The sequence below is a fragment of the Dermochelys coriacea genome, chromosome 11 (genome assembly GCF_009764565.3).
Source record: "Dermochelys coriacea isolate rDerCor1 chromosome 11, rDerCor1.pri.v4, whole genome shotgun sequence".
NCBI lineage: Eukaryota > Metazoa > Chordata > Testudines > Dermochelyidae > Dermochelys > Dermochelys coriacea.
In genome coordinates this window covers 79616629-79642279 of record NC_050078.2, presented here as the reverse complement: position 1 = coordinate 79642279, position 25651 = coordinate 79616629, and the positions used below count along the sequence as shown (strand labels likewise).

The following is a 25651-nucleotide window of genomic DNA, read 5'->3' as shown; positions in this document are numbered from 1 at the left end:
GAGCTAGCTGTATGCTACAGCTAAACAGCCCCACCTGCGACAAAGGGGTGTGTGAGCCAATCAGCAATTTTGAGTCTGTCAGCAGAGGGCTCCAGAGGGTATTGTCTTAGAGTAAGGGAGAAGCAAGACAGACAGACAGAGGGTATGTCTACACAGCTGACCTTAAAGTGCTGCCATGGCAGCGCTTTAATGTGGCTCCAGCAGCGGGAGAGAACTCTCCCAGCGCTGTAAAAAGCCATCCCCACGAGGGGCATAGCTCCCAGCACTGGTGCACTGTCTACATGGCCCCTTTACAGTGCTGAAATCTGCATCGCTCAGGGGGTGTTTTTTCACACCCTTGAGCGAGGAAAGTCTCATTGCTGTAAGTGGCAGTGTAGAAAAGGCCACAGCGTGTCCAAGCAGTTGGCAGCACAGCCATGAGAAAAGCCTGCAGAGCAGTTTTGGGGTGCTCGCTGAAGAATGGTTTGGGTGTTGTAAGCAAGAAACCCGTTGTTGGTTCCTTCCATGTTCAGGGAAACCCAATTTTGTCCATTACTTGTAAATAAACAAGATTGCACCAAAGAGATCACATTCCACCTTCAATTTCTCCTCCCACCTAGAAAATCCCACAGGGCCCCAAACTTTTAGTAACTGCTCAGATCTGGAGCAGAAAGCTGAGGCAGAAGGTGCGGTATTAACAGAATTTATTGCTGTTATAGTGATCAGTGGAGAGGAGGAAAAGCAGGTTTCAGGGCTGACACACCCCAGGTTGGCTCACATGGATCACTGAGATTGCTGGCACCAGACCTGCCATCTCGGTACTTACTGCAGGTGTATGCCTTTTTAAGAGAACTTTGATCTCTGTGCAGCAGTCAACGTGTGCCAGGGAGTCTATGACTGTAATTTTCCAACCGGTTTCTTACTTTCATTTTTGCAGCAGGCGGAAGTATCAGGAAGCAGGACGCTCAGTTCAATTTAAAATACCTTGAATCAATAAAGCATGAAGAATCCAGTCTCAAACCCCTGGGCTCCAGGACTCCCTGAATGGAATGGATGAGACAGCCTCAGCAAGGGAAATGGACAATTGTGATACCAGCTCTTTCTCAAATGGCTGTGGATAGGAGCGCCCTGCAGAGGCAGAAAAGGCTGGAAAAGGTCTCTCTGGGATTCAGCAGGTAGGGGAGCTCCAGGTAAATGGCTCTGGCTGAGATTTCCTTACAGTACTTAATCTAGATGAGCTATTACTGCCAAAAGGCCATAGGGGTCAACAGGCACCTCCTTACTCTGAATGTAAACAAGGCTGTGGAAGTGGCCATGCAAATTCAGAGATCCACAGTGCTGGTCTCCCTTCTGCTCATCTGCTTTCTTTAATGTTAGATGAGATGGGTAGGTAATGACCCTATGTAATTTTCCTTAGTTGATGTTATGATGGTGTGTGTGTGTGTGTATGTTTCTCTTCCTTTCCCTTAGTTACTAAGGTCCAGATGCACAAAAGGAGTCAGGCAACTAAGTCTGGGGTTTAGGCACCAGGCTAAGTTCCAGTTTTAGGCTCCCCAGTGATGCACAAAATTCCAGCTGAAAATGTAGGGGTCTAAACTCATTGAGCACCTAAGCTTTTGACTATGTTTCTGTCTCTGGGCACATGCCCTGCTGCCATATTATAGGCATCCGGTGCCTATCTCCCGCCTGAGCCCCAGAGCAAGTCACAAACCAGGGGAAGAAAAGGCCTTCAGCACAGGGGAGCGGAGCCTTCCCAAAAATGGGGGGCCAGGAGCTCCTGCTCCCTCCATGGCCCCACCCCTGCCCCTCCTCTTTCCCTCAAGGCCCCGCCCCCCAGCCAAGCTGGAAGCCAGAGCAGGGCCGGGGAGCCACAGACCTTCCATGTGCCCAGGCTGGGCGGGCCTGAGACAGCCCCCAGCCCATATCCCCATCCTCCATCCCCCGGCCCAGGGCAGGTGGAGGGTCTGCAGCTCCCCACAGCTGTTTGCACGGCTCTTCCCCCCACCTGGTTCCAGACAGGGGGCGAGACCTCAGAGCCACAGCTGGGTTATGGTAAGAGCCCCCCGGGCAACTGTGACTCAGGAGGGTGCTCGAATCATGGGGCTATGCTGATGTGAGGCGTTCTCTGTCTCTCCAGTTAAAGCTCCACTGGAGACACAGGCCTGGATGCTGGTCAGTGCTATAACCACCCAGTGACCAGGTCCTACTCATGTTTATGTTCCCTCGCTCAGGCTCTGGCCCAAAACAAATCTTTGAAGGAGAGGGAGATAGCACAAGAAAACACATGCATGAGACTGATTCTATAGGAGGGTGGTTAACATACTCACCCACAAGGTGGGAGACCACAGTCCAGTCCCCCTGCTCCAATTCAGCTTTAATTATTTATCCAGAGGGCAACAGCTTCAATAGGAAAGACTGACGGGGCCTCACATCACAGTATCCCATAGCTTAGTGCTCAGAGCACGCTCCTAAAAAGAGCTGATCCCTGTCCAAATCCCTTCTCACCCTCAGGCTGAGGGGAGCTGTAACCTGGGTCACTCACATCCCAGGTGAGTGCTCTAAGCAGTGGGCTAAAAAGGTGTGAGGGAAGTGTTGTTTCCCCGGCTTCTTGCAAAACCTGCAGAGGGGAGTATCTCCAAAGAGGGTTCCTGGCTGTGGCTGGCACCTCCCATTGTCTAGCTTAGGCAGTTCCATGCCTAGCATGTTGGCTTTTGTGAGTCACATTCCAGGGTTGTGTTTACACTTCACTTTTATCAGTAAAAATTTTGTGTCGGTCCAGAGTTTGAAAAAAAAACCACACCCTGGGCCAACGAAAGTTTTACTGATGAAAAGCGCCTAAATCTTTCTGAATCTAGCCCTAAGTCTAGGAGCAAAGAGGACTAGGGAATTGTAGACTAACATTTTAATAAAAGAAAAAGGAGGACTTGTGGCACCTTAGAGACTAATAAATTTATCTGAGCATAAGCTTTCGTAAGCTACAGCTCACTTCATCAGATGCTGTAGCTCACGAAAGCTTATGCTCAAATAAATTTGTTAGTCTCTAAGGTGCCACAAGTCCTCCTTTTTCTTTTTGCGAATACAGGCTAACACGGCTGCTACTCTGAAACCTAACATTTTAACGGATTTCTGTCACCAACTGAAAGACAGATTGTGATGGGGGGGCTGCTTGTCAAATGAGGCCACACCCATTGATCCAGGATGGAGTTGGTACACTTCGTCACACATAGATAGTGGGTATCGAAGGTCGGGAAAGGCTGAGCCTCCCCAAACACTCACACTGACACTCCACCCCCAGGCCTCTTCCTGCTTCCTGGTGCTGTGCTGTGAGGGGCTCTTCCCCCCCATGGCCAGGGCCCCAGGCTTGGGCTAGTGGGGGCCGGCCTGTGCTCTGGTGCTGGTCGGGGGGGGGCATGCTGCCTGCCCTCCCACCCAGCACTCTGGGGCTGAGGGGGTGCTCTGGGACTAAAGGGAGGTGCCCACCTGGTGCTCCAGGGCTGGAGGAGGGGGACCATGTTGCCTGCCCAACTGCCCATGCTCTGGGGCTGGGGTAGGGGGGCCATGCCACCCACCCCAACTGCTTGGTGCTCCGGGGCTGCAGGAGCAGGGCTGCGCCACCCACTTGGCACTCTGGGGCTGGGGGCACTCAGGCAGCCCAGGGGTGGGGGGAGGTGGTGGTGGCCATGCAGGGTGGGGCTCGGGTGGGAGGGGAAGAGCCTCAGGCAGAAGGGATGGGCCAGTCCAGGGGCTAGCTTCCCCAAGCCCAGCCTTCACTGCACCCATGCTGTAACACAAGTGTCTGGACTCCCTGTGGGATCAAATAATTGCAACAATGGGTCTCGAAGGATCCCTGGCAGGTGTTGAGCAAAAGACAGCCCAAAGGCAGGGTGAGAACTAAAGCAGTCTTAGCCTCCAAGCCCTCCTGACTGGTGGCCGACAATAACAGTTCGGTGTTCGGACCTTGGGGCTGGGCGGAACAAATAGTCAGTTCATCACCCAGGTGGGCAAAACAAACAAAAACAGTCTATGGCCCCTGAGAGCCTGGCTGGCAGTGAGTGGCAACAACAACTGGGTTCTGGCTCGGGGCAGGGCAGAAAAAAACAGTAGCAAACCTAGTGGCAGGGGGAGAGGCAGGGGAACCCGGGCCCATCCAGCTCCACTGGGTTCGACCAGGGCATGATTGAAGCCAGGGAATTCCACATTAAGGGATTAACCATCAGCTTCTACTACATTCCCTGGGTCCCTTCCTACCACAAGGTGCTCTCAGACATCCCTCAGCTTGCTGCAGCTCAGCATCCCTGTCAATCTCTGCAGTTGCCTGGCTGCTCACCGCATAGTCCGGGTCTAAGGTTCCCCTGCTTGGGGAGCCTCCAGCATCTTGCAGGAGCTTGCAACACACGTCCGTCCTCCTCCTCAGCCAGCCCAGATGGGCTGGGCCGCCTCCTTTTATCTGTCGCTTCCACTGGGAGCATGTGCAGCAAGGCTGGGGGCGTGGCCTCCTTAGGCCTGCAGCGATTGGTCTGTCCGTCGGCCTAACGAGCGGTTGGTACACCCCTTCACACAGATCCTGAAAAATACCAGGAACTAAAATCGAAACTTCTCCTTATGGAGGAAGCCATCCAAGAGGCGACTGACCTGGTCCCAAGTCTCCTTGGCGATGCGCACCAGCGCCGCAGCTTTCTCCCTCCAGAGGGTGAACGTAGGGAAAGACTTCGAAAAGAGACCCCGAGCCTCCCAGTGAGCCCCCAACCGCCAGAGGTGATGCCCAGCATATGCAGTCACTTGGGCACTCACGGCTCCTAAGCCCGGTACCCGCAGGTTGCAGACACACCTAGGAAGCCTAAGGACCCTACCGGCATAGGCACTGAAGCAGTGTTACGGAGCCAGGAGCACGACCATACCGCCTCTGGGAATCTCACTTTAGAATTGTTTAAATGTTGCGGAGCTGAGGGGCCACAGAGATGTGGTGACCTTGATTAGAATTCAACCCTGACATTGCACCAACACAGGACATGTAAAATCCCTGGGGCCAGGGGCTGATTTGCTCTTAGGGAGATCCTCAGCCCTCACCTATGGGCAGCACGTGAACTGCCCGTTGCAAGACCCTAGCCCTGGGCCTCTCCCATTCTGCCCAAGTCCCCACCCCCCTCCCTGCCGGTGCACCCCCACCATAGCCACTGGCCCCCCAGTCCCAGGCCACCCCAGCCACCCCCAGCCCCGGAGCACCACACTGAGTCCTGGCTGTAGGCCGGTGCTTGTACCGGCCCCAGCTGCCCCAAGTCCCAGCCACATGCTGGCTGTCCCTGCCCAAGTCCCAGCCGAAAAGAGGGAACTGGAAGCAGGCAGGTGGGGGCTGGGGGCAGAGCATGGGCTGGGCAGGCTGGGCTGTTTGGGGAGGCTTAGCCTCCCCTGGCCTGTGATACCTGCTGCCATGCCCTCACCCAAGACAGGTGTGGCTGAGAGATGGCGCTGCTTTCTCCCGCAGCAATAAGTGGCCATTCCTACCACACTCAGAGGCATTGCTTGCACTCACTTGTTCTCCCTAATACCTCCTTTCTCATTTATTTATTTATATTACTGTAACACCTAAATGGCCCAACCAAGATGCAGGCCCCATTGTGCTGTGCCCTGGACACACCAATAGTGAGGAACCATCCTTGCCCTGGAGAGTTTACAGATTTAAATTTTTTATTAAGATGATGTTTTTTTAAAAAGTGAACTGTACAGAATTTAAGCACAGAAGTTTCAGGTTATCAGGGAATAATGTACAGATTATCAAGGGGTGCGAAGTTTGGTTTAAGATCGAGTGGCTAAGGAATACATAATCTGCAATATCCCCGATTGGGGGTAAAAGGATAACAGGTCAAAGGACAGACATTGAGATATGAGGGTATGTTGATCATATTATGGCTATGTTCATGTGTGGAGTATAGTGAGTGAATACGATGATGAGGATGGATTGACCTTCATTTGGTGAGATTTAATGTTCCGTGAATTTATGGTTCCAGTTCATATGGTTCAATGGACAAAGTCTTTTGGTCCCTCTCTCATAGTCGATGCACCATGTCACTCCAGCTCATACCTCCTGGCACTGTCGGTGGCTGGTGATGTGTTCAGTGTAGATGTCCTATTGCAATCTAAATTACACCAGACATCTCCACAGGTGCAGCCATGGTGTGAACGTGGTATGGACCGGCTGCTGGCACAGTGACATCTGACCTTGGTCAGAGCCAGGGCAGACGAGACTGTGGGGAAATCCCTTCCCTTCTGGTGCATGGTTGGCAGCAGTGAAGCTTGTTACCTCCTCCCTACTGCCCTGTGTCGCTGTCACCGCGTCCCACTCACTCACCATCTGGTTTGTTATTTCTCCTGTTCCCCAGACCAGCTACGATGACGGGGAAGGTTCCCTCGTTCTCTCCAGGCTCCACAGTGAGTTCCGCTCTGTCTGGCTACGTCGCTTTCTGCCTCGCTCTACAGGTTCACAGTCTGGTGTCAGGTAGGAGCTCTGGGCTCCTCGCTGGGTTTGCTGATGTTCTATTCCTGGTCATCACCATCCACCTCACATCACTGCCTTGTCTCGTAAACCACGTCTGCTTTTTGCAGGGCCAGCCCTCGACCAAATGGTGCCCTAGGCGAGGAGCGTTTTTTTGTTGCTCCGCCCCTTCCATTTGTTAAACTTTTGAATACTTTTCTTTTATTGTATTTGTTGCCCATTTCATGACTTTGATGCACGATTTGCATGCATGATTTATCCCTGTCATATAAGACAATAAATGTGCATGCTAGGATCTGTACATCTGTATTTATTCATGCCTATATAAGCAAAAAAAAATGTTTCCTCTAAGAAAATTTTTAATTTTAGGAATAACTGGAATATACTAACATCAATACTTGAAACATTTCACTTCAAGCATTCTGTTTTCCCTTTTGTCATTAACAGACACAGGACCCCAAGCCTGGCACCCCCCGAGCCTGGCGCCCACCAATCCTGGCACTCCAGGTGGTTGCCTGGGTCACCTGCCCCTAAATCCAGCCCTGGTCTTTTGCTCTTTACACAACGATCATAAACCGCAGAGCACAGCTGGGTCCTAGTGATGGTGTTTATCTATACACAATCTAGTCAGGCCTAGTTATACACACACTACTGCTCTGACTGGAGGCTTCTAAGACATAGAACATGGTGAGCACCGTTACTGGGCTCACAAACTATTTAAAGGGACACTACACAATTCCACTACACTGCACCGCTGGACCATGTAAGTCATAGATCAGACTCTTCAGCCACAAACAAATCATGACTTCCCAACTCTCCAGTTATGAAATTAAAACCCACAAGTCATTCTCACTGCACTAGGCACAGCCCTCTAGGGGTGAGAGTGAGACCTTCTTCATTCTGTGCCCTCAGTGAAAGTCTTATTGTATCCCATGGCACCCCCAGAGCTGCCCCCACACTACACAGACATTTTGGTTCCCTCCTGCTGTGGTTTCCATTCTGCTAATTTAACCAGCTCTCTTTGTTGCTCTGGATGCTGAGTCTCTGCCCAGAGACCCCCCCTTTCTGTTCAGTTCCACAATGGCTGGTTCTCTGCCCCCTGCACTTTTCTGTCTGCCTCCTTCTCCCTCTTCATTGTCTGACCTCTGACTTTACCTGCACAATGGCAATGATCTCTTTTCACATCCTGCTGGCCCTTACACCATCCTTACAGCAGTCAGGAAGGGCACTGCACTGGAGCAGCATGAAAAGTCCTTGGTGTGTCAGAGAACGAGCCCCTCCACCCATTATCCATTATACCCAAGGTGCTGTGAGAAGTGTTCAGCCCTGTTCAGTGATGATAGGGACAGTGTATAACATTCACCTGTGAACTCTGGGTGACAGATATGGCAACCACATGCCATATTTGGGGACTATCAAATTACCGTCATGAATATTCTGTGTATTTTGCACCCTCTCCATAGATAGTATCTGTGATGGGTTTGGTCACAGAGACCCCCTTGAGACTGTCACTTGATGCTCTGGGGTACCACAGAGAACAACCCTCCTGCCAGAATGGGCACCCCTCCACTCTTGTCTTGCTGAGCCAGACACTCCAATTCAGCTCCAGCCCAGACTCAGAGGTTGGGCCACACCCCTCTACAGTTCACAGAAACTGAGATTCGCTCAGCCCAGGGGCTTCTCAGTTAACAGGGACTTTCCCAGCACCCAGTGTTCAGCCTTTCTGGGAGCCTGAACCCCAAATAAATCCGTTTTACTCTGTATAAAGCTTATACAGGGTAACCTCATAAAATGTTCGCCCTCTATATCACTGAAAGAGAGATGTGCACAACTGTTTTTCCCTCAGGTAACAATTACTACACTGGGTTTATTAATAAACAAAAGCAATTTTATTAAGTATAAAAAGTAGGATTTAAGTGGTTTTAAGTAATAACAGATAGAACAAAATAAATCATAAAGCAAGATAAACCAAAACATGCACAGCTAAACTTAATACACTAAGAAATCAGTTACAGATGATAACTTCTCACTCTAGATGTTATTTCAAGTAAAATCCTTCTCTGGTCAGTTGCCTTTTCTGACCTGGGTCCAGCCTGTTCTCTCCCACCCCTGTAGTTACAGTTCTTTTGTTTCCAGATGCTTTCAGGTATATCCTTGGGGTGGGGAGGCCATCTCTTAAGCCAGATGAAGACCTTCATTGTTTACTTCCCCTGCCTTATATAGAATTTCCCTAAAACGGGGAAACCTTTGTTTGGAATCCCACCTCCACTCTGGAAAAGTACCAGCTTCAAGATGGATTTCAGTATCAGATGACATGTTCACATGTCTGTGTAAGACCCCAGTCTCCATTCTTCCTAGGTTGGCTGACCCATACACAGGAAGGCTTTAAGGTAAACAAGGCAATTTACAGCCAATTGTCCTGTCAATGGGAGTCATCAAGTTCCTGATGCCCCATTGACAGCCCGCACCTGGTATGACTACACCAGTAATGACAGGTTTCAGAGTAGCAGCCCTTTTAGTCTGTATTCGCAAAAAGAAAAGGAGTACTTGTGGCACCTTAGAGACTAACAAAGCTTATGCTCAAATAAATTGGTTAGTCTCTAAGGTGCCACGAGTACTCCTTTTCTTTTTACACCAGTAATATAAGTTCATATCTTATATTTCTATAAGTATGATACATGCATACAAATAGGAAAATCAAATTCAGCACATTATAACTTTTTCAATGATATGTTACAAGAGACCTTTTGCATAAAGCACGTTCCAGCTGTGTCATTTTCAGATTCATAAACCTATTTTCATAAAGCATATGGAGTGCAACTTCACAGTATCGATCTGTTATATATTTATCTTTGTGGGCTCCGGATTGTAATCTGCTCCATGGGGGAGGGTTCCCCATCTCCTGCAGGATATACAAATGATGGGGTGTAATTTCTTTTGGGACAGATAACAGCTCCAGAGAAGTACCACCCCTAGGTGGTTAAACTAGTTTCCAGAAACCAAAGAGAATGAAGATTTTTGGTATGAAAAGCTGATTTAAACTAACCAGGGGCCTGGGATCTTGGGCTACAAACTGAGAGAAACCCTTAGAGAAAGGTTTGACAGAGAGTCTGTCCCCATGTGCCAGATGAGAATCCTTTGCGATAAGTGTAACATGTTCAGATGTTTGATTGGTTTGTGGTAACTTTTCTCTCTCGGGCTTTTGTCCATAAATGTTCCCTGCTTTGGAAAACCTGTTTGGTTACTGGTAACCTCTGGCACACACTGTTCATAGCCCTGGGATGGAAAGCAAAGCATAGGTGCTGGACTTTGGTCAGACCTGGTGGGAAAACCACAGTGAATTGCAAGGAAACTGCAAGCCTTAAACCCCAGTGGAGGAAGAGGGCAATGGGTCCCTGCTCAGAGAGAGGTGACAGCTGGAGGCCTGATACCTAAGGGACAATCCTTAAGCAGACCCCAGAGGGAGTCAAAGATGCAGCTACCCCAAGCATGTGACTCTCTGCACTTATAGACATGCCTAGGATACTGCATGGAGAAAGGGTGTTCACTTCTAATGCAGGACGCTCTTTTATTTTGTCTTACTGCTGAATTAATGCATCTGATGAAGTGAGCTGTAGCTCACGAAAGCTTATGCTCTATAAATTTGTTAGTCTCTAAGGTGCCACAAGTACTCCTTTTCTTTTTGCGAATACAGACTAACCGGCTGCTACTCTGAAACCTGCTGAATTAATGCCACCCTCAGCCCCCTGTCAATTTAATTCTATTTTCATTGCATATTTCTCAGCACAGTTCACAGTAACTGGACCTGCCATCCAACACCGCTTCCTTAGGTGGGGAGGCCGTCCTGCCCTGCCACCTTTCCCCCAGGATGGATGCTCAGAGCATGGAGGTGAGATGGTTCAGGTCCCAGTACTCTGCAGTTGTGCATCTGTACCATGATGGGCAGGATCAGTATGGTGAGCAGATGCCAGAATATCAAGGAAGGACTGAGCTCTTAAAAGACCACATCACTGATGGGAGTGTTTCCCTGAGAATACGTGATATCCAACCCTCCGACGATGGACAGTACAAGTGTTTTTTTCAGTCTAGAGTGGTTTATGAAGAAGCTTTATTGGAACTACAGGTGGCAGGTCAGTAACTTGTTGTGATACTTTGATGTCTTCAATAGGGTAATAAGTGGATCAAAGATTCATTGTGAGATGACACCTGATTTATCTCATTACAGTGGGGCAGTAGCTCTGCTCTGGTTAAGGTTTATTCTAGTTTACTGTTTTTTCTAAAGGGCTCTAAAATCCACACAGACACTCAGATTGTCTTGAAGAGTGTTGTGACTCTTTGGAGTCTGGGGTAGCGTAAATGGGTTAAATTTATGGGGTAATAAAATACACAACACCCAAAAAGTCAGGTGATATGAATGTTGTGTTTATTACAACTCTCTTGTGCACACCTGGGGCCAAACATAGCTGATCCTCCTCACACTAATGTCTGGCCTCATGTCTGGCACCCACAGGGTAACCGTGGTTGATATACAGGGTCCTGTAACCCACCGTCTGCCACTGGAGCTTGGCTGCCAGTGGGTGCACCCCACTAATTTTCCCATGGGTGCTCCAGCCCCGGAGCACCCACGGAGTCGGCACGTATGCCCTGACCTCTCCCTCTGTCCATCTCCTCCCTCTGGAACACTCAGCACTTCAACTGCCTGAGGCAGGTTTTAGAGGGGCTTCTCTAAAGCCCAAGGGGATTACAAATATGTTTCTAAAATTACCTTTGCAAGTGAAAATAGTGGAAGAGTTTAGCCTCCCTGCCCATCAGTTAAACTGTGCACAGCTCCTTCCAATGGTTCTTATTCAACACTTCATACCTGCCGTGAAGTGTCTGTGGTGAGAGGCACTGTCTGTGTTCATAAATGGGAGAGCCAGTCCCTTGTCCCTGCTCAGGAGCTGGCAGGATTATGGAGCAGCTCACCCACCATCACTGGAGAATGTGAAGCAGGTGCACATCCAATGCTAGACTAGCAATAAGTGAGAGGCAGGGTTGCCTGATGGATAGTGCAACTGAGTGTCAAGGGACAGGGTTCTAGTCTTGCCTTTGCTACTGAGCTGTGCAAGAATTTGGGCAAGTCTCTGTGCCTCTGTTTCCTCTCTCACCCTTTCTCTGTCATGCCTGTTTAGACTGTAAATTCTTCAGCGCAGACTGTCTCCTATGATGTGTGCGCAAAGCCCAGCACACTGGGGACCCAGTCTCAGCTGGGACTTCTAATTGCTACTGTCAGACAAACAATCATAGCCAATAACTCTGGTACGCTTGTACTTGTGTTTTTCATCATTTTGATGTGCCTCTGGAGACATGTGGGGCCAGTGTGAATGGCACTGGAGGCGGCTCTTGTCAGCAGGGTTCGGTCACTGAGGCATTCTCCTGGGCGGTTGTTTTCCCTCTCTAGGATGGTCCGTATGAAATTTCCAAGCAACCTAATGGCCTCTCTGCCCACAGACTGACCCCGCAATAAAGAAATCCATTTGAATTCACAAGACACTTGCTTCAAATTAAGATAATTTTATTTCAGTTTAGCTCATCGGTAATAAAAAATCCCCAGTGTGACCTTATCTAGTGTTTGCGACAGCCCCCATCTCTCCCCCTACCCAGCCCTGCCCCTTCTACCCAAGGCCTCATCCCCTCTGTGCCCAATGGAGCCCAGCCCATATTGTGGGCACTGGCCCCTGCCCTGTGCCCCCAGCCCCCTTCCATTGTGGCCACTGGTCCCTGCCCCAGGTTAGCGCCCCTCCCCTCCCCCCTTCTTCCCCCCATCCGAGAACCAGGAGGCCAGGCAGTGCAGCTCCAGCCTTTCCAAGCTGGAGTGCCAATGTAATGGCAAAAACAGCAGCCAGCAAATTTTCCTACCCCTGGTGCTCCGGGGCCGGGAGGGCTGGAGTAGGAAAATTTTCTGGCTGTTGTTTTTGCCATTACACCGGAAAGTATGGCCCCAAAGCACCAGGCTGTCAACCAGTACATTGGGAGGGACCAAGGGACCAGCCCTCCTGGCCACAGAGCACCACGCGGCCCTGGAGCGTGGGGAGGCCAGACAGCATGGCTGCAGCCCTCCTGGCCCCAAAGCACTGGGCTGTTGGGCAGCAAGGCCCCTGCCTTCCCAGCCCTGGAGTGCCAGGACTCTGAAGCCGGGCAGAGCAGCCCCAGCCCCCCTGGGCCCAGAGCATCAGGAGGCTGGCAGCCCCGGAAGAGCCGGACACCTGCAGAGTGAGAAGCAGGATGGGGAGAAGGGGCGGAGTGTGGATGGGCCACATCCTGGCTGTTTGGGAAGGCTCAGCTCTCCCTGCCGCCCATGGTTTGTGTTTCTGTTTTGGTGAGTATATTTCCTGGCTCTGAGAGGTATCAGTTTTCTGCTACCCATTTCAGCATTCTGGAAGGATACAAGGTCCTGCCAAGGCAACCTGAATTCCCCTATAATAAAGTTTTTTTATTAGTGAACTATTTAAGGCTTATTTACACATACACACACACTGGTTTCAATGAACTAGTGAAGAGTTTTTCAAACTGGGTCCATGGACCCCCAGATACTCCAAGGGGTGCACTGACCCACTAATCAACTCCTTCCCCTTCCTCCTCAACACCACCTCCTCCCTCCCAGTGCTTCCTGTGTGCTGGGGAACAGCTGTTCAGCGGTGTGCAGCCGGGGCTGGGAGGGAGGGGGAGAAGCAGAGACGGGGTGTGCTCACAGAAGGGGATAGAAAGAGGTGGGGAAGAGGAGGGGCAGGGGTGGAGTAGGGGCAGGAAGAGGTGGGGGAGGATGGGGTCTTGGGGGGAGGGGTGGAGTGAGAGCAGGGCCTGGTGCTGAGTGGGTGGGGCTAGGGGGTTTGCTAAAAATTTGAAATCAAAATGGGGGTCCTTAGGTTGCTAAAATTTGAGAACTGCTGAACTAGTGCAAACATCCAGGTGGAACCTCTGAAAAGAGTTTGGAAATGGCTTATATTGATTTAGTTTAAGTCTTGATTTAAGAGTGTCCACACAGGGATTTGCACTTGATTAACTAAACCAGGTTAACTAAACTGGAGAAAGTTTGTGCATAGAACAGCCCTGACATTAACATTAATTCTACTCTATATCAAATAGGAATCTGGCCAAATTAGGTGACCTGCTGCACTTGTGGACTCACATTCAATTATTAGTTTGATAGGAAATGGCTTTTGATAACAGTGTAATAACGCTTTTGGCTCATTACTGGGCACTATAGGGTTATCACAAATTTATTTATTTCTTCTGTAGGTTTGGGCTCCGATCCTGACATCTCTGTAGAGGGACATCAGAATGGAGGGATCCAGGTGGTGTGTCGATCATCTGGATGGTACCCAAAGCCTGAGGCTCAGTGGAGAGATCTCCAGGGGAACCTCTTACCATCAGCCTCTGAAAAAATATCCCAAGAAGCCGATGGCCTGTTTCAAACAGAGATTGCCATTGTTCTAAAAGAAGAGTCCAACCATAAAGTGTCCTGCTGTGTCAGGAACCCCCGACTTGACCAGGAGAGAGAGTCAGCGATTTCTGTAGCAGGTCAGTGACGGTCTGTGCCACACATGGATGGACTGAGACGCCACAGACATGGGCAGAAAGTATTTATCATTGTGTCTCCTATTTATTGGCCTGGACCTTCAACATGTTGAACACTTCTTGGAAACTTCTTTATAAGCTTAGTTCTCTTTGGATATGTCTACACTGCAATTCAAAACCCATGGCTGGCCCATGCCAGCTGACTCAGGCTTGTGGACCTTGGGCTAAGGGGCTGTTAAATTGCAGTGTAGACATTTGGGCTTGGGCTAGAGACTGAGCTCTAGGATCCTGCAAGGTGGAAGTTTTGCCTGTTGCCTTAGGGAGCAGCCCCTCTCTGTTTTGGGTTCTTGGGTATTAAGATTCTGGATTCTAAAAAACAAAATTGTGTTACGCTGCAACCTTCAAGCAAGAGTATTTAGGTTTGTATCTGACTTATCTCTCTGTGCTGGAACATCACAGTTCTCAATGGGGTGATGAAGAGAATTCTTATTTAAAAACAAAAAGTCTCCAGAAGTGAGCCTGGCAGTTACAGCCTAACTTCAGTACCAGACAAATTGGTTGATACTATAGTAAAGAACAGAATGACCAGACACATAGGTGAACATGATTTGTTGGGGGAAAAGTCAACGTGGCATTTGTAGAGAGAAATCATGCTTCGTTAATCTATTAGAATTTTTTGAAGGGGGTCAACAAACATATGGAGAAGGGTGATCCAGTACATGCAGGGTACCTTGACTTTCAGAAAGCCTTTGGCAAGGCCCCTCACCAAAGGCTCGTAAGCAAAGTAAGCTGTTTTGGGATAAGAGGGAAGATGCTTTCATGGATCAGTACCTGCTTAAAAGACAGGACACAAAGTGTAAGAATAAATGGTCAGTTTTCAGAAAGAAGAGAGGTAAATCGTGATGTCCTTCAAGAATCTGTACTGGGACCAGTATTGTTCAACATACTTATAAAAGGTCTGAAAAAGAGGTAAACAATGAGATGGTAAAACTTGCAGATGATACAAAATTACTCAAGATAGTTAAGTCCAAAATAGACTGTGAAGAATTATGAAGGGATCTCAAAAAACTGGGGAACAAAGTGGCAGATGAAATTCAATGTGGATAAATGCAAAGTGATGCCCATTGGAAAACATAATCCCAACTAGACATATAAAAGGATCAGGTCTTACTTACCTGTTTCTACTCAAGAAAGAGATCTTGGAGTCATTGTGGATAGTTCTCTGAAAACATCCACTCAATGTGCGGTGGTATTAATAAAAGCTAACAGAATGTTAGGAACTATTAGAAAGCGGGTAGATCATAAAACAGTAAATATCATAATAAATATATATAAACCCATGGTTTATAGCCCAAATCTTGAATACTGTAGGCAGTTCTGGTTGCCCCATCTCAAAAAGGATGTATTAGAAATGGAAAGTACAGAGAATAGCAACAAAAATGTTTAAGGGGATGGAACAGCTTCACTCTGAGGAGAAATTAAAATGACAGGGACTTTTCAGCTTGGAAAAGAGACGGCTAAGAGGGGATAGAGGTCTATAAAATTGTGAATGGTGTGGAGAAAGTGAACAAGGAAATGTTATTTACCCCTTCACATAATACAAGAACCAAGGAATGAAATTAATAGGCAGCAGGTTTAAAGCAAACAAAAAGAAATATTTCTTCACACAACTCACAGTCAACCTGTGGAATTCATTGCCATCTAGTGAAGGCCAAAAGTATAACTGGGTTCAAAAAAGAATCAGGTGTGTTCATGGAGGATAGGTCTATCAGTGGCTACTAGCCAAGATGGGCAGGGATGTGGCCTCATGCTCTGGGTGTCCTTAAACCTCTAACTGCCAGAAGCTGGGTGTGGATGACAGGGGATGGATCACTTGATTATTGCCCTGTTCTGTTCATTCCTTCTGCAGCATCTGGCTTTGGCCACTGTCAGAAGACAGACTACTGGGCTACGTGGAACATTTGTTTGACCCAGTATGGCTGTTCATATATTCTTATGTACATATTTGTTCCCAAGTCAATAATACTTTCTCTTGCAGAGCTGTTTTTCCCAAGAGTCAATGCCTGGACTGTGGTTCTGGGGGTGATCCTGGCTTTCCTGGTGGTTCTCATTGCCCTGGCCGGTTACTGCTTGTGGAGGCAACACAGAGAGAAAGGTAAAGTGACAAGAGGGGAGAAAATAAATAAATGAATTTATTTATAGTATATCAGAACCCCCCAGAAGGGGAAATTTATTTTATATGCCTTGGACTATGAAAAACCATAGGGAGCCCCTGGATAGAAATGAGGGTGGTGTGCCTGCAAGTCACCGTACGCTAGAAGACGGTGCTCTGGAGATGACGTCACTGCAACACCCATATGGATTAGCCCTGATTTACATCAGGGGCTGCTTTGGCACCAGAGCAGCCCAGGCTCCGGCAGATGCCAGGAATGCTAAAAGTCACAGTGACGTTGCACGCTATATGATTTTATGAAAATATGCTAATGAGTATGAATATAATGTAACTGGAATATGCTTCATGCAAAAGGTCTCTTGTAAAATATCATTACAAAGCTTATAATCTACTGAGTTTGGTCATCCTATTTGTATAAATGTATCACTCTTGTATCTGAAACTAGAAATATAAAATATAACTCTGAGGGCCGATTGTAATTATGCAAAGTGTGGGCCATTAATGGTGGTTTGGAATCTTGATGGCTCCTAACAGGCAGGACAATTGACTGTGGATGGCTCTGTTTGCAGGCAGGCCTTCCTGTGAGTCAGGCTGAGAGGAATGAAGGCTTGGGAGTCTCACAGGAAATGTGACCATGTCACCTGGTACTGAAATCCATCTTAAACCTGGTGCTTTTCCATTTAGAAGTGGAGGTGGGGGACCCAGCGAGACAAAAGATTCCCACCTTATGCCAAAGCTGTATAAGGGGGTGGAACAGAACAAAGGGGGCTACAGTCATGAGAAATCCCCTAGCTACCACCTGAGCTAGAATAAGGGCTGTACCAGGGGAAAGGATTGGGCCCAAACTGGGAAGGCCTCCAGTCTATGAAAGAAACTTATTGAAACATCTCTGAGGGTGAGATTTTATCTGTATTCAGTTTTATTACTGTACTAGGCTTAGACTTGCATGTTTTATTTTATTTTGCTTGGTAATTTTTTCTGTCTCTTATTACTTGGAACCACTTAAATCCTACTTTCTATATTTAATAAAACCACTTTTTACTTATTAATTAACTCAGAGTATGTATTAATACCTGGGGGGGGGGGGCAAACAGCTGTGCATATCTCTCTATCAGTGTTATAGAAGGCAAACAATTTATGAGTTTACCCTGTGTAAGCTTTATACAGGGTAAAACGGATTTATTTGGGGTTTGGACCCCATTGGGAGTTGGGCATCTGAGTGTTAAAGACAGGAACATTTCTTAAGTTGCTTTCAGATAAGCCTGCAGCTTTGGGGCATGTGGCTCAGACCCTGGGTCTGTGTAGGAGCAGACTGGCGTATCTGGCTCAACAAGACATGGTGCTGGAGTCCCAAGCTGGCAGGGAAAGCAGGGGCAGAAGTAGTCTTGGCACATCAGTTGGCAGCTCCCAGGGGGTTTCTGTGCTCCAACCCGTCACGGTCACCTTAGCTCTTCCATGCACCGATGCTGCAGGTTCCGAGCACAGAATCTCAAGGTGAAAATTTAGATCATGGAGCAAAATTATGTGGCTTTTTTTCAACTAGAGGGTTGCATACTTCATTGCTTATGTAGGCTGAGCCCCTCACCCCGCACTCTGGTCAGAACCCTGTAGATTTTGCCTAAAATCAGATTCCTGAAATTCTTCTCTAGCGGCTACATGCAGCTGGTTTGCAAACTTAGGCATCACTGTCCAATTTACAAAGTCATAACTGCACACCAATGCCTGCTGGCATACAATTCCCATTTTCAGGAAGGAGCAAGTATAAATCTTCCTGCCCATTTAATCCATCCTTTTGGAGAAATTGTCCTTCAGAATGGACTTAAACCTGCCCTGCTGGGCTCTATCATTCACAGCAGTCATGACTAGGGAGTTTATGCCAAGTGAGAGAAGAAGCCCTTTCTGTGCACTTTCATAGAATCATAGAACTGGAAGGGACCTTGAGAGGTCATCAAGTCTAGTCCCCTGCACTCATGGCAGGACCAAGTACCATCTAGAACATCCCTGACAGGTGTTTGTCTAACGTGCTCTTAAAAATCTTCAATGATGGAGATTCCACAACCTCCCTAGGCAATTTACTCCAGTGCCTAACCACCCTGACAGGAATTTTTTTCCTAATGTCCAACCTAAACCTCCCTTGCTACAATTTAAGTCCATTGCTTCTTGTCCTATCCTCAGAGGTTAAGGAGACCAATTTTTCTCTCTCCTGCTTGTAACAACGTTTTAGGCATTTGAAAACTGTTCTCATGTCCCCTCTCAGTCTTCTCTTCTCCAGACTAAACAAACCCAGTTCTTTCAATCTTCCCTCATAGGTCATGTTTTCCAGACCCCTAATCATCCTTGTTGCTCTTCTCTGGACTCTCTCCAATTTGTCCACATCTTTCCTGAAATGTGGCACCCAGAGCTGGACACAGTACTCCAGTTAAGGCCTAATCAACACAGTGTGGTGGGCAATATGGAAGTCAGCGTGCTTCAGAAAACCTTTGCAGGCTCCAGTAGTGCATCACTGATTGGGAGGGCTACGCTACCAGGAGCAGATGGCTGCAGGGCATCCACTAACTGATGGACATTCATTGAAGGAACTCTGCCTGAATCCCCAGTGAAGCAGGGGACAAGAGGTCCTGATAGGCCTCGAAATACTCCATGGGTAAAGCTCACCAGTGCTGGAACCTGTGGTGGGCCTATATTTCCTACTGCTGATCTGACCAGCAATGTCACCTTAGCTTGAGCTAAGCAGTATGACCTCCATCACCAAGGAAGGTCCCACAGATTCCATGGAGGCCTCTGGTAAGGATAAGACATTGTGGTCAGAGACCCCCATCTCGACCATGAGAGAAGCACCAGTCCTGACGCCTATAATGCTCTGTAAACAGTCCCCGATGCTGGTTTGGCGATGGAGACCAGGAGAAGGAAGATTCCAACCTTGAAACTGAGAAGCTTTGGGATTCCAGGAATAAAGTCAGAGCCAGACCAGAGGGAGCAAGTAACTGGCCTGACTCATCTGTTACCCATAACAAGGCAGGGACCAGGGCTGATAATGGAAGCAGCTCCACCTGCACTGAGTATGCCAAGGCTGGAAGCAGTATCAGTCGCAAAGTCATCAATTGTACTGGACTGGTTGACAGTGCCGAAGTCAAGGATGGGGAAAGCTGTTGAGATCTCCCACACCAACCTCGATGCTGGCCCTGATTCAACAGCCTGTTCAGCCAATGGGGCTACAGATGGCATAGCCCTGGACCAAAGGAGAGGTTGGGATGAAAGGCAAAGGAGGTCTGTAGCTGCCTGGAATGCCACCGACATGGAGACAGTCAGTGCCACCATCATCCTCTTTCGTACTAGACTCCACAGATGCCCTGGGGCCAGAACCAGAGCCCATAATACCAGGTCTCTAATCTCTCTACATGGTACCAGGGAAAGATTAGAGGCACCCATGCCATATCACACATAAGCACCAACCCTGTGCAAAGTGAAAGAGTCTCCTTGAGTCTCAGTTGGTCTTATGAGATCCTTTCCGTGGTGCATGCAATGGGGAACAGCTCCCCTGTTTCTTGAGAGAGGCACCTGCTCTGGACTGCGAAGCAGCAGTGCTCTCAGAGCCCAAGGGCCACTTCCAATCAGACAAGGACCTCAAAATGAAAGCAGGTCACATAGCCTGTTCAAGCAGGTGCTGCTTTAGGCAAAGGTCTCGAGCCACTTGAGTCCATTTCATGATTGAGCAACACTTCTTTAATGTGGGCCTCACACAGACACAGCAAGCACCATGTGTGAGGATCACTGCTGGGGACTGCTCTCTGACATAAACGACAATGTTTGTCCCTGATGAGGGCATCACCGAGGAAAAACTTAACTAATATCACCATAGGCGCTGACTTCCCCGCTTTCCCCTGTATGCTCGACCCCCTCTACCCCCGGCCCTGACCCCACTCCATCCCTTCCAAGCGGCCCCTCCCCCCCCGCCTCTTCCCACCCTAGTCCCACCCCCATTCCAACCCCTTCTCCCAAGACCCCACCCCAACTCTGCCTCCTCCCTGCACCTATTCCAACCCCTTCCCCAAGGCTCACTGAGCTGTAATTCGCATGACAAGTCCTACCAAAATTTGAAAAGCTGGTTACAACATTCCGATTCTCCAGAAGAGCAGGTGATTTTAATGAGATGCATATTATTGTTAACAGCTCAGCCATATCGCTCTTAGGTCATTTCACAACTATTGGGCATTTGCAACCTGGCAAGGATCTCCTCTGGTCTTGGTGACGTCTGGCTCTTTCATTAATCAGTCTGTTCTATTATCTCTACTTCACACCTCAATCCCTGATGTTTATTTCTTGAAAAGAGCAGCTCCATGGCTGGTCTCTTCCCAACACACTCAGTATGGTAAAAACTGTTGCAAAGAAATCAGTCTCTCAGCATTGTCATTACCCTCCTCTATTGTTCCCTTTATTTGTTTTATATTTTTGGCTATTCCCTCTTCTAATTCCATTTTAACCCCCTAATTCCTATCATTCGCTTCACCCAATGTACTTAATGTGGCTTTCTACTGGCTTCACAGGGTTAATACTTTTCATTTGCTGAAGGATCCCTCTTTAGTTCTAACAAACTCTTGCTGCTGACCAGGTGGCCAGATGAGGTTACTGTATTGTATTTCTTCCTTTCCTTTTCCTTTGTTGCCCAGGAGGCTTCCTTGCTTTAAGGTCTTTTTCACTTGTTTCTCTTCTGCAAAATAATGTGACACTGACTCATTTCTCTTTGTTTTATTTTCAGACAAACTCCAGACTGAGCTCAGTAAGTTCCATTCCCCCCCAGTACGACCCTGATGTGATATTGTCTCTTGCTCAGTGTGTCTGTGTCCAGGGGCGTTCTCACCCCTCTCTCTGTGTTTGGTTGCAGGGTGGAGAAACGCCCAAATCTACGCAGGTACTGTACATACCGCTGGTATTGTATCCATGGTGAGACCCACCTTCTCCTGGGAGCTCTCTGCTCCTTTCCCTGCACAGAGCATTTCCCTGTGACATTCAGTAGGCTGGAAATAGCAATGTCACTGGGGACAGACGAAACACAGATTTATTGCTGAGCACAGGGACACACTCCCTTTGGGAAAAGGCTGATTAGTGATGAAATATGTCCCCTAGTGTCACCTTTCCAGGGTCGTACCTGGGTTATGCACGATGGACATTCTTATCTGTCCATCATTTGCACTGAACTGCTAACTTGCTCTTCCCAACGGCAGGATTTCCATACTCAGACCGAGCTCTACCCACAATGTTCTTCTAGTGTAACAGGACAAGACAAGAGCTGTTCAGTGTCCCCCTGGGTTTGGGGAGAGGATGGTCATGTCCCCACTGCAAGGGCAGACAGGTTTTTGTAACCAGCTTGTGACACTTCCCTGGCCCAGTTGCAACAAATTGTGCCCATACGGCAGCTTTTCTGCCTCAGAACTGTGTCTAAGTGTGTGTGTTTTCACCTAGCATGCAGCCTGACCATGTATGTATTCGTGCAGGCTGGGAGAGTCTGGCAGCTCCAGCAGGGATTAGAGAGTCCAGTGGATGTGCATGCACATTGTAGCACCAGGAGCCCAGGGCTCCTCGCACGCCAGGGTATCCTAATGCACTGAGCTGGGGGGGCAGGGGTGGATGAACTAAACTGATGGGAAAAGTGCCTTCCTCTCAGTTTAGAGCATCTTTGTGAAAGTGCTACAGCGGCACAGCTGCATCGGTGCAGGATTTTAAGTGAAGACCTGCCTTTAGACTGTGATTCACAAAAGCCAAGACATGAGGTGAGGAGATGCCTAAGCTAGACAATAGGAGATGCTGATGAAAGTGGTGTGTGCTAAGCCCTGCCTCTCTCATGGAGATAGGCACCTATCTCTGCTCAGTGATCCACAAAGGGAACCCCTTTCTTGGAGTCAGGCTGCTTAGCACCTATGGCATATCTTGTGGGAATGAATTGGACACCTTCCTCACTCCACACAAACTGGCCAGGGGTGGAGGAGCTGGCAATGACTTTTAGCCCCGTGGTTAAAGCCATCACATGGGAGACCCTGCTTCAATTTCCCCTTTTGCCCAAGGCAGGGAAGGATTTGAACAGGGGCCTTCTAGCTCTCAGGGGAGGGCCCTCAGCCCTGGGGTATAAGTTAGTCTGTTCTGAGACCTCCTCTCTCTGGAAGCTGTTCCACGATGGACTGAATAATTAAAGATCATTGGGCACAGATGCCGACTTTCTTCTTTCTGGGTGGGTGCTTCACCCCTGCTCCAAAGGCCCCACTCTGCCCCTTCCCCCAAGGCCCTGCCCTTGCTCCATCTCTTCCTGCCCCCGCTCTGCCCCACACCAGCACCTCCCGCCCACTGCCAAACAGCTGGGCCCACCAAACAGCTGATTGGAGGGTGGCTGGTGGCTGGTGAGCACCCACTGTTTTGTTTCTGAGGGTGCTCTAGCCCCGGAGCACCCATGGAGTCGGCACCTGTGATTGGGCCAGAGAAAGCAAGTATGCAGCTGACTCTACAGCTGGGGGGTTAGAGCACCCCCAGCGAGGGGGGAAGCCAGAGTCCTGTCCCTGCACCAATGGCCCTTTAATTATCCACCATGGAAAATCCTCAGCAGGAGAGTGGGGGAGCCCCCCAGCTCAGCCTCGCCTAGTGGTCAAAGTGCTCTCCTGAGACTGGCAGAGCCCTGTTTCAGTTTAAGCTCCCCTTCTGCCTGAGGGGGAGCAGGGACTGGGAGTCCCCCCATCCTAGGGCAATGCTCTAGCCACTGGGCTAAAATTTATGAGGGAAGCCCTCCCCAACCAGCTGCTGTGTGACCTCGCCTGAGGGACCCGGTCTGAGAGAGAGCCCCTGAGCTCGCCTACCGCACTAGGCTAGGATGGCTGGACACTGATCTTGCCCCAGTCTGTGGATCACGCTGGGGCTCAGGCAGGGGAATAGGCATCCATGTGCCTAGAGGGAGGGAGCCACGGTCATGGCTGGAGGGAGAGCTTGTGGGAGGCACTGAGGAACTTTTACTGCACAAACTTCGACTGTGAGTGAGTTTTGGCACCTACGGGGTCAGCAGGAGGTTTGTGCATCACAGTGGAGCTGAAACCAGGGACTTCGGCCCTGAGCTCCTTTTGTGCAGCCCTACGTGACTCCGGAGCCCTATGGACTGTCCTATTGACAGTCACTAGGATCTGTGCCCTCAGTCATTCAGATCCAGCTGAAGATCCCCCTCTGTCTGTGTAGCAACCAGCACAACGGGGAACCGGCGTGAGTGGCCTCAAAGCCCCACAGTACCTGCCCCTCCCATTCCTTTGCTGCCCCCCCAGTGTCTGCCTCCTGCCCTACCCCTGAGCAGCTTCCCTCTGCCCCCTGGCACCTGCCGTCATGAGCAGTGGGTGAAGCTTTCCTTGGGGGAGGCTAGCCCCCCGTCTCACCTCTTTCACCCGCTGCCCTGCCCACACTCCACCCCCACTCGGCCCCAGGCCTCTCCCCCCACCTTCCTCCCCCACTTGGCCGTCACTCGATGCATCCCATCTCACCCCCTGCCCCCGTGAGACCCCCCGCCCACCGCTCACCGCATCCCGTCCTCGGGATGGCGAGCGGAGGGCGGGGGGGGTGAGGAGGGACACAGTGAGTGGCAGGCGGGGGGGCTCATGGGGAGGAGGGGGAGGAGGGAGGTGGTGGGCGGCAGGGAGGGGAGGTGGGGAAGGGCTCACTCACCTGGTAGCAGGAGGCCGTGGGGGTCTCAGGGAAGGGGCAGGGCAGAGAGGGGAAGAGGCAGAGCACAGGCGGGACCACCATGGCCAAGGTGTCAGGCGACAGGGTGGCAGCGGCTGCGCCAGGGGTGTTATCCATCGCCCAGGCCTGCCCTTCCCCCTCCCCTCCCCCCGCCTCCCTGACACCTGTCCCCTTCCTCTGCCCGTGCCAGTCCTACCCCCTCCACTCCTCTGCCCCCATTACTGCCCTCCTCCCAGCCCCATGGCACCGGCCCCTCCTCTCTGCTCCCCTAGTGCAACCCACCCTCGGCCCCTCAACACACCCTCCCCCGTCTCCCCTCCATCCCTGTGCCCACCCCCAGGTCCTTCCCCTTGACCCGACCCCTTGGCACCTGCCCCTCCGTCCCCCCTTTGGTGCCCACCCCTCCCATTCCCCATCACCCTGGCACCCACTCCTCCCTTCACCCTCTGCACCCTGGTACGTGCTCTCCCTGGTGCCCGCTCCATCCCCTGGCCCCCACCCTTTCGTCCCCCTCTGATTCCTTGGTGTCTGCCTCATGCCCCCCTACGGCCCCCTGGAGATCTCCCCCTTCCTTCCCTTCCACTCCTGCTCCCCACCCCCCCGACCCTGTCCCCCCGGCATTAGCGGAGCTCCTGACTCCCCTTAAAGGATGAAGAACCCCATATCACAGCGATTGTGGGCATGTGGGTGAATTTCCCTTTGATCCCAGTGACCAGCCCCTGCCCCAACACTGACTCTGATTCTCTCCTCAGTGGATGTGACTCTGGATCCAAACACGGCTCATCCCAACCTTGTCCTGTCTGAGGATCAGAAAACTGTGACATACGATGATAAACGACAGGATCGACCTGACAGTCCTGAGAGATTCAATACTTATCCTATTGTCCTGGGCACAAATGGATTCACAGGCGGGAAGTTTTACTGGGAGGTGGAGATGGGAGACAAAATAAATTGGACGGTGGGGGTTTGTAGGGAATCTGTGATCAGGACAGGGAAGGTCAGACTCACTCCTGGGAATGGATACTGGACTGTGTGGCTGAGGGATGGGAAATACGAGGCCTGCACCTCCCCCCCCAAGATCCCCCTCCCCACAGGCATCAGGCCCAGTCGGGTGGGGATTTTCCTGGACTATGAGGCAGGTGAGGTCTCATTTTACGATGTGACTGACAGGTCCCATCTCTTCACTTTCACTGACACCTTTTCCGGAACGCTCCACCCTTATTTTTATGTTGGTTACAAAGAGGAGGGTAAAAACACTGCTCCCCTAATAATCTGTCCTGTCCCAGCTCTGGCCAAAGGGAATCTTTGTCCCTGAGAGTGACCCCCGTGGCAGAGGCTGTCCCCTCCCAGCGCTGACCATCCCCCAGGCCTGTTCCCATGGGGATGGTACAAAGGGTATCACCTGCCTGCCCCCCCCCCAGTTCCCCATCCCAGGTCTGTGAGCTGGGGGAGAGGAGGGGGCAGAGAAGGGGGTGCGGGGAGCAGGCTGCTGGGCTGTGGGGATGCAGGGACAAAGGGGGATGTGTGGGTGCAATGTCAGGGGTGGATGCTGTGGCCAAGGGTGGGGTGGAGTGGGGAGGGGGCTGCAGCAGCAGGAAGGGAAGAGCCCAGATCACGAGAGAGACTCTGGGGAGGGGGTTGGGGGATGTAATGAGAGGGGAGGGGAGAGAGCCCACAAGGGGGAAGAGAACCATGGCAGAAATGACAGAGGGGAGAAGACCCCAGTGTGAGGAGCAGGAGGATCTTGA

At 50.2% G+C, this 25651-nt stretch overlaps 2 long non-coding RNA genes and 1 pseudogene across 2 annotated transcripts; 1 reads left to right on the top strand and 2 right to left on the bottom strand.

The window, feature by feature from the left end:
- Positions 1-666: 666 nt before the first annotated feature.
- Positions 667-4591, bottom strand: LOC119863712. Its single transcript, XR_005295711.2, has 2 exons — positions 4307-4591; positions 667-1019 (listed from the first exon to the last, which is right to left on the bottom strand). It is a non-coding gene; the product is annotated as an uncharacterized LOC119863712 (long non-coding RNA).
- On the top strand, positions 901-25368 carry LOC119863709 (annotated as a pseudogene).
- On the bottom strand, positions 9114-15052 carry LOC122458237. The gene is made up of 3 exons (XR_006278159.1): positions 14858-15052; positions 11235-11734; positions 9114-9788 (listed from the first exon to the last, which is right to left on the bottom strand). It is a non-coding gene; the product is annotated as an uncharacterized LOC122458237 (long non-coding RNA).
- Positions 25369-25651: the final 283 nt, after the last annotated feature.